The sequence below is a fragment of the Chlorocebus sabaeus genome, chromosome 8 (assembly GCF_047675955.1).
Source record: "Chlorocebus sabaeus isolate Y175 chromosome 8, mChlSab1.0.hap1, whole genome shotgun sequence".
NCBI lineage: Eukaryota > Metazoa > Chordata > Mammalia > Primates > Cercopithecidae > Chlorocebus > Chlorocebus sabaeus.
Genome location: NC_132911.1, coordinates 22,576,744 through 22,589,273, shown reverse-complemented (window position 1 = coordinate 22,589,273; position 12,530 = coordinate 22,576,744).

Below are 12,530 nucleotides of genomic sequence, written 5' to 3'. Positions count from 1 at the left end.
CTGACCCCAACCACCAGCCAGCAAGAGACCTGCAGCGCTTCCCCTCTCGGGTCTCCATGGAGATGGAGACAAACCTCTGGTCCTGCATAGCTCTTGGGCTCTGTGTGCTGGTGACTCATTGAGACATACGTGACAGGTAGTAAATGCTCACTTCATAAGTGTTCTGTCCAGCTTTGACTACTGTATACACCTGTGTAATCATCCTATGTTCAAGACATAGCACATTGCCACACCCCAGAAAGTCCCCTTCTTCCCCATCTCATCAATTTCCACCCACCCTCACAGGAGAGGATCACTTCATTACAGAACTTTTACCAACAAAAGTCTCAACAGAGGACGATGTATGAGAGCTCCCAGAAAAAATCTAACAAAAGGATTTATTCCAAGACTGCAAAAGTTCTTTGATCATCAATACTGTACCATATCAATAGTCTAAATAAGGAAATAAAGCATCAGTCTCTATGGAGGCTGAAAAGACATTTAGTAAAATTAAACACCAATTCTGAATTTTTGAAACCCCTTTAGAATAGGAGGCTGCATTCTTGATGATGTGAATTTCTTTCTATATGAAACCAAAAGTGAGCATCATTCCTAAGGGTGGCACGTTAGAGGCCTTCCCCGGAAATCAGATCAGGACCCAAACACCTGCCTTCCCTAAGCACAGCTGAACATGGTTCTGAAATTTCTGGCCCGTGCAACAAGATGGAAAACAAAAATGAGGCAAGATTCTTGGAAGGGGGCAGACACAATAATCATTATATTTAATGTCACTTAAAAACCCTAAGAATGGGGCTGGTCGGGCGCAGTGGCTCACGCCTGTAATCCCAGCACTTTGGGAGGCTGAGGCAGGTAGATCACAAGATCAGGAGATTGAGACCATCCTGGCTAACATGGTGAAACCCCGTCTCTACTAAAATTAGTCCCAGCTACTCGGGAGGCTGAGGCAGAAGAATCACTTGAACTTGGGAGGCGGAGGTTGCTGTGAGCCAAGATCGCACCACTGCACTCCAGCCTGGGTGACAGAGCCAAACTCTGTCAAAAACAAACAAACAAACAAACAAACAACCCTAAGAATGAAACTATGATATTGAAATATAAAAGTATATGTGAAGGAATGTTAAAAACATAGGAGATGCAATAAATTAGCAAATAGAATTACAAGGCTATGCAACTCATAACGATTACAAAAATACCAAACAGCCATGAGAAGAAATAGGAATAAATTTATCTGAAGAGGAGCACATATCACAACTCAGTTATAATAAAATACTTGACTTCAAACTGGATAAGGAAATACTGAATATTGATAAGATATTAAGTATTTCTAGATTAATTTTTAATTTTAAGATAAATTGATAAAAATGCCACTGATTTTCTTTAGAAGGGGAGAATGGAAGAAATCTTATAATTATAAGCTTTATCTGGGTAAAATGATAAAGTTTGAAAAAGTACAGAAGAGGTGTTTGCTCTCTTGGATATTAAAACACATTAGAAAGTTCCCATTGGAACATGCCTTAAAATAATAAGAGCCATCTATGACAGATCCATAGCCAAAATCATACTGAATGGGCAAAAGTTGGAAGCATTCCCCTTGAGAACTGGAACAAGACAAGGATGCTCACTCTAACCACTGCCATTCAACATAGTTCTGGAAGTCCTAGCCAGAGCACCTAGGCAAGAGAAAGAAATAAAAGGCATCCAGATATGAAACGAAGAAGTCAAAGATCTATCTTAATGGACAATATAATTCTATACCTTGAAAACCCTAAAGACTCCACAAAAAGGCTTCTGGAACTGATAACAACTTCAGCAAAATTCCAGGATACAAAATCAATGTGTAAAAATCGGTAGCATATCTATACACCAATAACATTCAGCCTGAGAAACAAGTCAAGAACACAATCCCATTTACAATAGACACACACATACACACACACACACCCCTAGGAATACCTCTAACCAAGGAGGTGAAAGATCTCTACAAGCAGAATTACAAAACACTGCTAAAAAAAAAAATCATAGATGGGGCCGGGTGTCAATGGCTTACACCTGTAATCCCAGCACTTCGGAAGGCCGAGGTGGGCAGATCACTAGGTCCGGAGATTGAGGCCATGCTGGCTAACATGGTAAAACCCCATCTCTACTAAAAATACGAAAAGAAATTAGTCGGGCACGGAAGGGCATGCCTGAAGTCCCAGCTACTCGGGAGGCTGAGGCAGGAGAATCGCTTGAACCTGGCAGGAGGAGATTGCAGTGAGCTAAGATTGTGCCAGTGCACTCCAGCCTGGGCGACAGAGCAAGACTCCATCTTAAATAAATAAATAAATAAATAAATAAATATCATAGATAACATGAACAAATGGAACAACATTCCACACCCATGGATTGGAAAAAATAATATCATTAAAATGGGCATACTGCTCAAAGCAATCTACAGATTCAACACTATTCCTATCAAACTACCAATGTCATTTTTCACAGAATTGGAAAAATTATTCTTAAATTCAAATATGACCATAAAAGAGCTTGAATCGCCAAAGTAATCCTAGGCAAAATGAACAAAGCTAGAGGCATCATGTTATCCGACTTCAAGCTATACTCTAAGGCTACCGTAACCAAAACAACATGATGCTGGTACAATGGAACAGAATAGAGAACCCTGAATTAAAGTAACACAACTACAGCCATCTAATTTTTGACAATGTGGACTAAAATAATCAATGAGGAAAGGACTCCTTATTCAATAAATGGTGCTAAGATAACTGGCTAGCCATATGCAGAAGAATGAAAACTAGACCCCCAACTTTCACCATATACACAAATTAACTCAAGGTGGATTAAAGATTTAGATGTAAGACCTCAAACTATAAGAACCCTAGAAGAAAACCTAGGAAATACCCTTCTGGACATCATCCATGGCAAGGAATTTATGACTAAGTCCCCAAAAGCAATGCAACAAAAACAAAAATTGACAAGCAGGACCTAATTAAACTAGAGAGCTTCTGCACAGTAAAAGAAACTATCAGCCAAAAGAAACTATCAGCAGAGTAAACAGACAACCTACAGAATGAGAGAAAATATTTGTAAGCTATGCATCTGAGAAAGGTCTAATATTCAGGAGCTATATGCAACTTAATTGAATAAGCAAAAAACAAATAACCCCATTAAAAATGGGCAAAAGACATGAACAGGCACATCTCAAAAGAAGACATACAAGTGGCCAGCAAACACATGAAAAAATGCTCATCAGCACGGATCAGAGAAATGTATCTCACATTAGTCAAAATAGTGATTATTAGAAAACCAGTAAACAACAGATGTTAGCCAGGCTATGGAGAAAAGGGAAAATTTATATACTTTTTTTTTTTTTTTTTTTTTTGAGACAGTGTCTTGTTCTATCACCTAGGCTGGAGTGCAGTGGCATGATCTCGGCTCACTGCAACCTCTGTCTCCCAGGTTCAAGCAATTATCCTGCCTCAGCTCCCCCCCCAGTATCTAGGATTACAGGTGTGTGCCACCACGCCCAGCTAATTTTTCTTTGCATTTTTAGTACAGACAGGGTTTTACCATATTGGCCAGGCTGGTCTCGAACTCCTGACCTTGTGATCCATCCATCTCAGCTTCTCAAAGTGTTGGGATTATAGGCGTGAGCCACCGTGCCTGGCCTATATTTTTGGTGGGAATGTAAATTAGTTCAGCCACTGTGGAAAGGAATTTGGAGATTACTCAAAGAATTTAAAAACAACTACTATTTAACTGAGCAAACCCACTACTGGGTATATATAGAGAATAAAACAAATAATTCTGCCAAAAAGACACCACTATTCACAACAACAATGACGTGGGATCAATCTAAGTGTCCATCAACAGTGGACTGGATAAAGAAAATGTGAGATAGATAGATATATATATATATCACACACACACACACGCACCATGGAATACTATGCAGCCATAAAAAATGAAATCAAATCATTGACAGCTACATGGATGGAGTTGGAGGCCATTATCGTAAGCCAATTAATGCAAGAATGCAAAACCAAATACTGTATGTTCTCACTTATAAGAAGGAACTAAAGACTGTGTACTCATGAACATAAAGATGGCAACAATAGACACTAGAAACTACTACAAGGGGTAGGAAGGGAGTGGAGGAAGGGTTGAAAAGCTAATTGTTGGGTACTATGCTCACTACCTGGGTGATGGGATCATTCATACCCCAAACTATATGCCCAGGTAACAAACCTGCACATATGCCCTCTAATCTAAAAGAAAAGTTGAAAAAGGAAAAAACAAACATGAAAAAAAAGTTTCCTTTGGCTGCGTATTATATATAATATATTCCCTGTAATGTCAATAAAAAGTACATATTCATGTATGAATATACATGGCATATGCATAAAAATTTCTGCAAAGATTCACAAGAAATTATCTGTTGTATTTACCTGAATTTAAAAGGGCTGGGGACTGGAGAAAGTGTTAGGGAACTCCCATGATGACTGAGTACCTTTCTATAGTATGGTAGATGTGTGACTCTGCATTTACCACCTTCAAAAAACATGCAATTTGGATGAGTGCAGTGACTTATGCCTGTAATTCCACCACTTTGAGAGGCCAAGGTGGGAGGATCACTTGAGGCCATGAGTTTGAGACCAGCCTGGGCAACATAGCAAGACGGGATCTCTGCAAATTAAAAAACAAATGTGCAATGTGATTCAGCAGTGTGTAGTAATTGTTGACATTTTTTGTTTGTTTCCTTCCTTTTAACTTCTTGTGATTTAAAAAACACGTGGTACAGGTACAGGAAAGGAAGAAAAGGGTGGAAAGTATCTGCATATTTTTGATCAGTGTTGGTTGCAACTATGGATGCAGAACCCACAGATGAGGAGGGCAAAGAGGGCTTATCCCAGGGCTGTGTATCCATACAGCTGAAAATTGCTGAGCAGATTTTAAGTGTTCTTACCACAAATACATGATAAATATGTGAATTAGCTTGATTTAGGCGTTCTACAATGTATAAAAATGTAAACACATCATGGTGTACCCTATAAATATATATAATGTTTATCTGTCAATTATGTTTATCTGTCAGTTAAAAATAAATTGATTTTTAAAAATAAGAGTGCACCTGCTGGACACTCATCCTCCTCAAAGCTGTGCCTCTGTTGCTATGGGGCCACTGTGTGCTGGAGAACTTCGTCCTGCCAGGGGAAGATGGCAGAGTCAACTTGGACCTGTGAGGACAAGGCAGAGATGGGCGTGAGTGGCTTCCAGATCTCACCTCTCCCAGGCTCCGTTCCCTTCACCCCAGGCAAGAAAACCCATCAGAGCTTGGACTTTTTTCCAGCTCCAAACTTTCATTCTTTTGCATCCATGTTTGTCCCTTGGTCTGTTATGGCAGCTATTTTCTATAAAGAAAAATACCTCTGTATCCTTTTCTCATATTATAACATAAAATACATTTACCCCAGAAAATGTGAACAAGAAGTTATTTTGGTTTTTTGATACAGAGTCTTGCTATGTTGCCCAGGCTGGAATGCAGTGGCTATTTACAGGTGTGATCATATCCCGCTATAGGCTCGAATTCCTGGCCTGAAGTGATCCTCCTGCCTCAGTCTTCCAAATAACTTGGATAACAGGTACATGCCACTGTGGTTGGCAAGAAAATATTTTATAAGAATAACTAAAAAAAACACCTATGAGCCTTTCAGGCAGAAATACTATCTAATATATTTAGTTTGACCAAGTGTTTGATTGACCAATGTGTGAATTCTGTCTCTTTCACACACACAAACACACACAGACACACATATAAACATACACATTTTTACAAATGAGGGTTATAATATATATAACTTTAAAGAAAGTTAGGATATGCATCAAACATTAAGTAATTAATTTCTGCTTTTCAAACGACCTTGACAAGCTGTTCCCACTAAATATCAAAGTGTTCATGTCCCACTAAATATCAAAGAGTGACAGAAAAAGATGAAACAGCAATTCAGGGATCCTGGCTATGATCTCCATGTTGTAAACGACAACTGGAAGGCAACTGGAGAATCGGAATAGAGTCTGCATATTAGATAGTGGTAAAGTGTTGATGTTAATTTCCTTGTTTGTAGAAAGTACACACTGAAAAATTCAGTAATAGTGTCCATTCATTTCAACAGCTATTTTTCAGCTGGTTGTTTTGTATACTTTTTGTAACGTTTCTTTAAGTTGGGAGTGTTTTAAAGTAGCAAATTAATTTAAGCAAAACCAAAACGGTTACAATGAAAGCGGCTTATGTTGGGCCCAGTTCAACTGCCTAGATCTAAATAAGACAAAATATAGCCTTCTTCCACATCAAGGCCTGTCCAGTAGTTGGTGGCAGTGAAGCTACTGTGTGGCCCTTAAACCCTCCTTTTTCCGGGCTGGGGTCCCTCTAGGTTCAGGCAATGTCTGCGTCTTCTTTCTCTGCTCTCACGCTCTTACTCCCTCTCATCGAACGAGGGGTTTATTAGGTTTTTTGATCCTTTCAGAACAGTTTTTCATTTTGTCAATTTCTTTCTTTTTCTTTTTCTTTTTTTTTTTTTTGAGACAGGGTCTCCTTCTGTAATCCAGGTTGGAGTGCAGTGGCATGATCTCTGCTCACTACCACCTCTGCCTCCAGGGCTCTAGCGATCCTCCCACCTCAGTCCCGCAAGTGGTGGGGACCACAGACAGGACTGTGTCACAACGCCCGGCTAATTTTTGTACGTTTTATAGAGATGGTGTTTCGCCACGTTGCCAGACTGATCTACCTCCTAAGCTCAAGTGTTCTGCCTGCCTGGGCCTCTCAAAATGCTGGGATTACAGGTGTAAGCCACCACACCAAGTCCACATTGTTAATTATTTTTGTGTTTTGTATGCTATTTCCTTAACTTACATTCCTGTTTGTTACTTTGATTGGTTTAAATTTACGCTTATATTTTATGATTCATTAATGTGGATATTCGGGTCATAGATTTCATGTTTTTTCTTTTTTGACAGCTTTAGTGAAGCACAATTCACATAATTAATAGTTATAATTATTCATATAATTCACCCATTTAAAGCTACATTTCCATAGTTTTTAAATACACTCGTAACTATGCAATCATCACTATAATCAATTTTAGAATATTTTCATCACCCCAAAAAGGAACTTCTTACCCTTCAGTAGTAACTCCCCATCTCCCAACCTCCAATTCCTTAATAGAAATATTGAAAGATGCACGTTTCGCCCTGAGCACTGTTAGCCACTTCCCACAAGTTTTGATGTGTTATATTGTCATTATTATTTATTTTGAAATATTTAATCTTCCCTTTTGATTTCTTTGTTGAACCACAGATATTTTAGAATTGTATTGTTCAATATCAAAATTTTGGATTTCTCTATGGATATTGTTACTGATTTCCAGTTTAGTTTCATTAAGCTTAAAAATCATATCGTATATGATTTCACTCCTTTTAAATTTCTTTAGACATATTTTATAGCTCAGAATGTAGTCCATCTTGGCGAAAGAACTGCGATTGAAAAGAATGAGTCTTCAGTGGATGTTCCACTCCTGCTTGTTAAATGTCAATTAAATTGGTGGCCGGGTGCGGTGGCTCACGCCTGTAATCCCAGCACTTTGGGATGCTGAGGCGGGTGGATCACAAAGTCAGGAGATCGAGACCATCCTGGCTAACACAGTGAAACCCCGTCTCTACTAATAAATAAATAAATAAATAAATAAATAAATAAATAAATGTCAATTAAATCAAGGTGGTTGACAGTGTGCAGGTCGCTTGCCACTTTGCTAGTGTTTTCATCTGATTGTTCTGTCAATTGCAGAGAAAGAGCTGATTTAATCTCATTTTCATTCCATTTTTGCTTCAAGTGTTTTGAAGCTATATTACTAGGCATATACAATTCGTGATTATTATTATACTCCCTGATGGATTAACCTTTTTAACTGCAAAGGTTGTTTTTGATCTCCTATAATATTCTATGTCCTACAATTGTTACCCTACATAGCTAGTCAGGAATGAGCAGGGCAGGACAGGGCTCCCCCTGCTTCTTACACTAGGAGGGCTGAGTGAACATCAGGTGATGGTTAGGTGGTTTTTAACTGTATCTCTAAAGTAGTAACTGGTTACAGCCGATGCCAGGGAAAGGCAGGCTCCTAATAGATAGAAACCACCTGAAACTGATCAGCAGCTTCCCAACAAGATTTCAGGACAGGGGAGAATCAAGGCAAGATCCTTGAAGTATGCCAACGTACAAATCCCCAAGTCACAAGGTGAGACTGCGCATTTGGCTTCTCAAGTCACCTGCTTGGCCATCTTCCAAGTTGTATTTCCTTTCCCTTCCCTTCCCTTCCCTTCCCTTCCCTTCCCTTCCCTTCCCTTCCCTTCCCTTCCCTTCCCTTCCTTTTTAATAAACTCATGACTGCTCTAAAACTTGCCTCCATCTCTCCTTCTGCCTTAGGACCCTCACTCAAATTCTTTCTTACCAGGAGGCGAAGAGCTGAAGTTGCTGTGGACCCATCCAGATTCGCCACCATCAACGTAGGGTAACTCGGATCTTGTCCACTGCTAACAAAATCAGCTACGTCTGATACTGAGATAGCCATAACAGTTTTCTTGGCCTTAGGATTTGCATGATATATCTTTTCCCATCCATTTACTTTCAACAGACAGCATCTGTGTCTTCCTTTTTAAGTCCCATCTCTTATAGACAAGATCTGGTTGCTTTCTCAGCCCTTCCAACCATTTCTATCTTTGAACTGTAGTGGTCAGTGGATTTACAGTTAGTGCAATAGTTGATACAGTTGAAATAGATGTATAAGTTTACCATTTAAGCAATGATTGTCTAGTCTAATTTTTTTGCTCCTTTTTCCCCTGCATATTTTAATGTTAATTACCTTTTAGGATTCCATTTTAATTGGATACTGCCTTTTGGTTTTTGTTTGTTTGTTTGTTTTGTTTTGTTTTGTTTGTTTTTTTTGAGACGAAGTCTTGCACCGTTACCAGGCTGGAGTGCAGTGGCGCGATCTTGGCTCACTGCAACCTCTGACTCCAGGGTTCAAGTGATTCTTCTGCCTCAGCCTCCTGAGTATCTGGGACTACAGGCTTGTGCCACCGCACCCAGCTAATTTTTTGTATTTTTTTACTAGAGACGGGGTTTCACCATGTTGGCCAGGATAGTCTCCATCTCTTGACCTCGTGATCCACCCACCTCAGCCTTCCAAAGTACTGGGATTACAGGCATGAGCTACTGCACCTGACCAGATACTGACTTTTAGTGTGTACATATTTCCTGATCTATGTGCAAGTGCTATAGGGAATGCAGTATACACTCAAGTGTTTATAATCTATTTGAAGTTTTTTTAAAAATGAATTTATTGGGGTATAATGGATATAAAACAAAGTGCACATTTTTAAAATGTGTAGTTTGCTAGAGTAAGTATACACTATGAAACTATCACCACAATAAGATAATGACATGTCTGCCACCCCCAGCATGTCTTCATTCTTCAATGTAATCCTCTCTTCTGCTTTGCTCCTATGTCCCCAGCAACAATTCATCTGCTTTTTGTCACAAGAGATTAGCTGCATTTTAATAAGAAGTAGAATCAGATGGTATGCATTCTGCTTGGATTCCTTCACATGACATGATCATTTTGAAATCCATCCCTGTGGCCATGCGCAGCAGTTCTGCATTCCTTTTCATGGCTGAGTTGTGTTGCTGAATTAATTGTGTGATATTAATGGAAAGCTTAAGAGACTTGCAACAAGATAGGTCCATTCATCACCACCCACTATTCCTAAGCCTTAACTGCATACTTTATGAACCTCACAGCAATGTTATCATCATTGATAGTATATATTTTTCAAGAAACTAAGAAGAAGTAATAATCCTTTACATTTTCCCCAACTTTATATTTCTGGTGACTTTCCTTTCTTCCTTCAGATCCAGGTTTCCATTTGGTGTCAGATCTCTTCGGCCTGAAGCATTTTGTGTCCTGCGGGTCTACTAGCAATGAAGTGTCCATAGCGTCTCCAAAATCATATTCACATTCCTAATTCTTAAAGCCACTTTATGCCCTTTTACTCCTTATTTGGTAATGACCTCAGCCAAATCTCAGATTAGAAAAACCAGAATTCCACCCTGAACCTCCTTCCTCTTCTTACCAAACCCATTGCATCACCGGCCTGCATCATCATCATCATTTCCCTCAGATCCGCCTCAGCTGCCACTTGCCTCCTTCATGATAATGCAACCTGACCCTCACCCTAACCACTAGGACCCATCCTAAATGCTGCCCAGGCCACATCTGAGGTCACCCACCTAATCCACTCTGCACTGGGCAAACAATGATCTCTGAAGTGCTGATCTGATGGGTGATGTCTCGGTGAAAACTTCACAATGGTCCTGGTGACTCTGGATCCTCTGGATCCTCTGCACTCTATTCAGATCCTGTGTTCTGTCCTCGGCCTGCCTGCCACACTCCCCACCTCTCACGTTTAACGCACTCTATGAGCAGGCTGAGGACACAACATCTGCATGAGTGCAGCTTCCTAGAATCCACATTACCCATTCATTCATTCATGGAAGGCATGTAGGCGCCTGGTGACCACATATGCAAGGAGCCACGGAGTATCAGGAACACAGCACAGCCCTTCCTTTCCTTAGCAGTTTCCATTCACAGGAGCTGAGGCACAGTCATCATCAACCCCAAAGTCCATGAACTTGTGAAGAGTCTGGAGGGGCTGCTCAGGCAAAGGTGACAAATGCCATCGGTGGCAGGGACAGTAATGGACATAGTGGGGAAAGTCCACACAGACAGAATCCCAGACAAATAGGAAGTCAAAGTAATGGGGGAGGGGAGTAAAAACAAGTGAGGCGGGGACAAGGCTGTGCAGGATGCGGCCTCTGATTGAGGGAGAACGGGTGTGTGGCCAGAGATGTGTGACTTTGTCCGTCCACAGAATTGTGTCAGACTTGAACTTTTTCCTGGTGTGTGTGTGTGTGTGTGTGAGAGAGAGAGAGAGAGAGAGAGAGCAGCATGCCAGAGGCATGGTGGGGAGAGAAGGAGAATGAGAAGGGAGGAGGGTGGAGGCTTGCTCAGGTCCTCTCCTGCAGGGCTCTGCAGATCCAGGCTCCTCTCCAGATGAGTCATCAGCTGGGGGTTTCCTGGTTATGCACATCCCCCACTGGTGATGCAATAGGTAGGTGGTTCCACAGCCCAGTGTGGCCCTCACCCTCCCTCAAGCCAAGCAGGCTCCTCTTTCCTCTGCAAGGCACACACACCCTTAAAGCTGCTAGATGACCCTGAACTGAGCAGTCATTCAGAAGATCAGACATCAACTCAGACTTGTTCTCTCGGTCTTTCTGTGGCCTGGGATCTACTTCTGAGGTTTATAGAGTTTCTTTTAGTCCCTGTATAAGACCAGGGCCAGCCACTAAAGAGATGCAGGAGTCCGGGGAAGTCACTTCCCTTCCTTTCTAAACGTGAAGAGAGAAACTTCATGTTTCTCTGAAAACAGCAAGTGTCATTAAATGAGCTCTTAGAGACCTCCCAGCAGTGACCCAGAAAGAGCTGAGCACCAAATTCTCCCCTGGGAAAGGCAGCAGAAGCCAGTCGGGCAGTGGGTGCTGCTCCCCTGAGATTGGCTCACCCATCCCCCAGTGACCCCCGCTCCTGCCAGCCACCCCCCACCCCGAGAATAGCTGTGTGACCTTCAGCAAGTTACTGAGTTGATCCGTGTCTCACACAAGAGAACCAACTTAATCATAGTTCTGGCACAGTCAGGTTGCTGTCACAATTAAATGTGTGAATTTGTATGAAAGGGTCTGAATAGAGCCTGACTTATGGGATGTGCTGTATTTCAGTGCACACTCTGAATAGCATAATCATTACTAAAAGAATTTTTTTTGAGCCAGGGTCTCACTCTGTCTCCCAGGCTGGAGTGCAGTGGTGTGAACACGGCTTACTATAGCCTCGACCTCCCAGGCTCAGGTGATCCTCCCACATCAGCCTCCCAAATAACTGGGACTACAGGCGCGTGCCACCACACCAGGCTAATTTTCTGTGGGTTTTGTTGTTGTTTGTAGAGATGGGTTTTGCTATGTTTCCCAGGCTAGTCTTGAACTCCTGGGCTCAAGTCATCTGCCCGCCTTGGCAGGACTACAGGTGTGAGCTCTTGCACCCTGCCCACCCTGGCCAATTGACTATTATGAATTAAAGGCTATTGAAAAACAACAGGTGCATCGCTTCTGAAAAACAGCATGTGCAAGAAGATCCTTTTGACCTTTTTTGTGTTTCCTAAAAGCAGGACATGAAAGTCCCCTGGGATACATCAGACAAACTCTTTGTTTTTAAGGATGAGAAGTAGAGGCCAAGAGAGTACTGCACAGACCTTGTTAGAATAGAACCACTCTTGAGAGTGTCGGCTTGGAGGGAGGGGCCAAAATAGCCCAATAGGAACAGCTCCCGTTTGCAGCTCCCACCGAGACCGACGCAGAAGGTGGGTGATTTCTG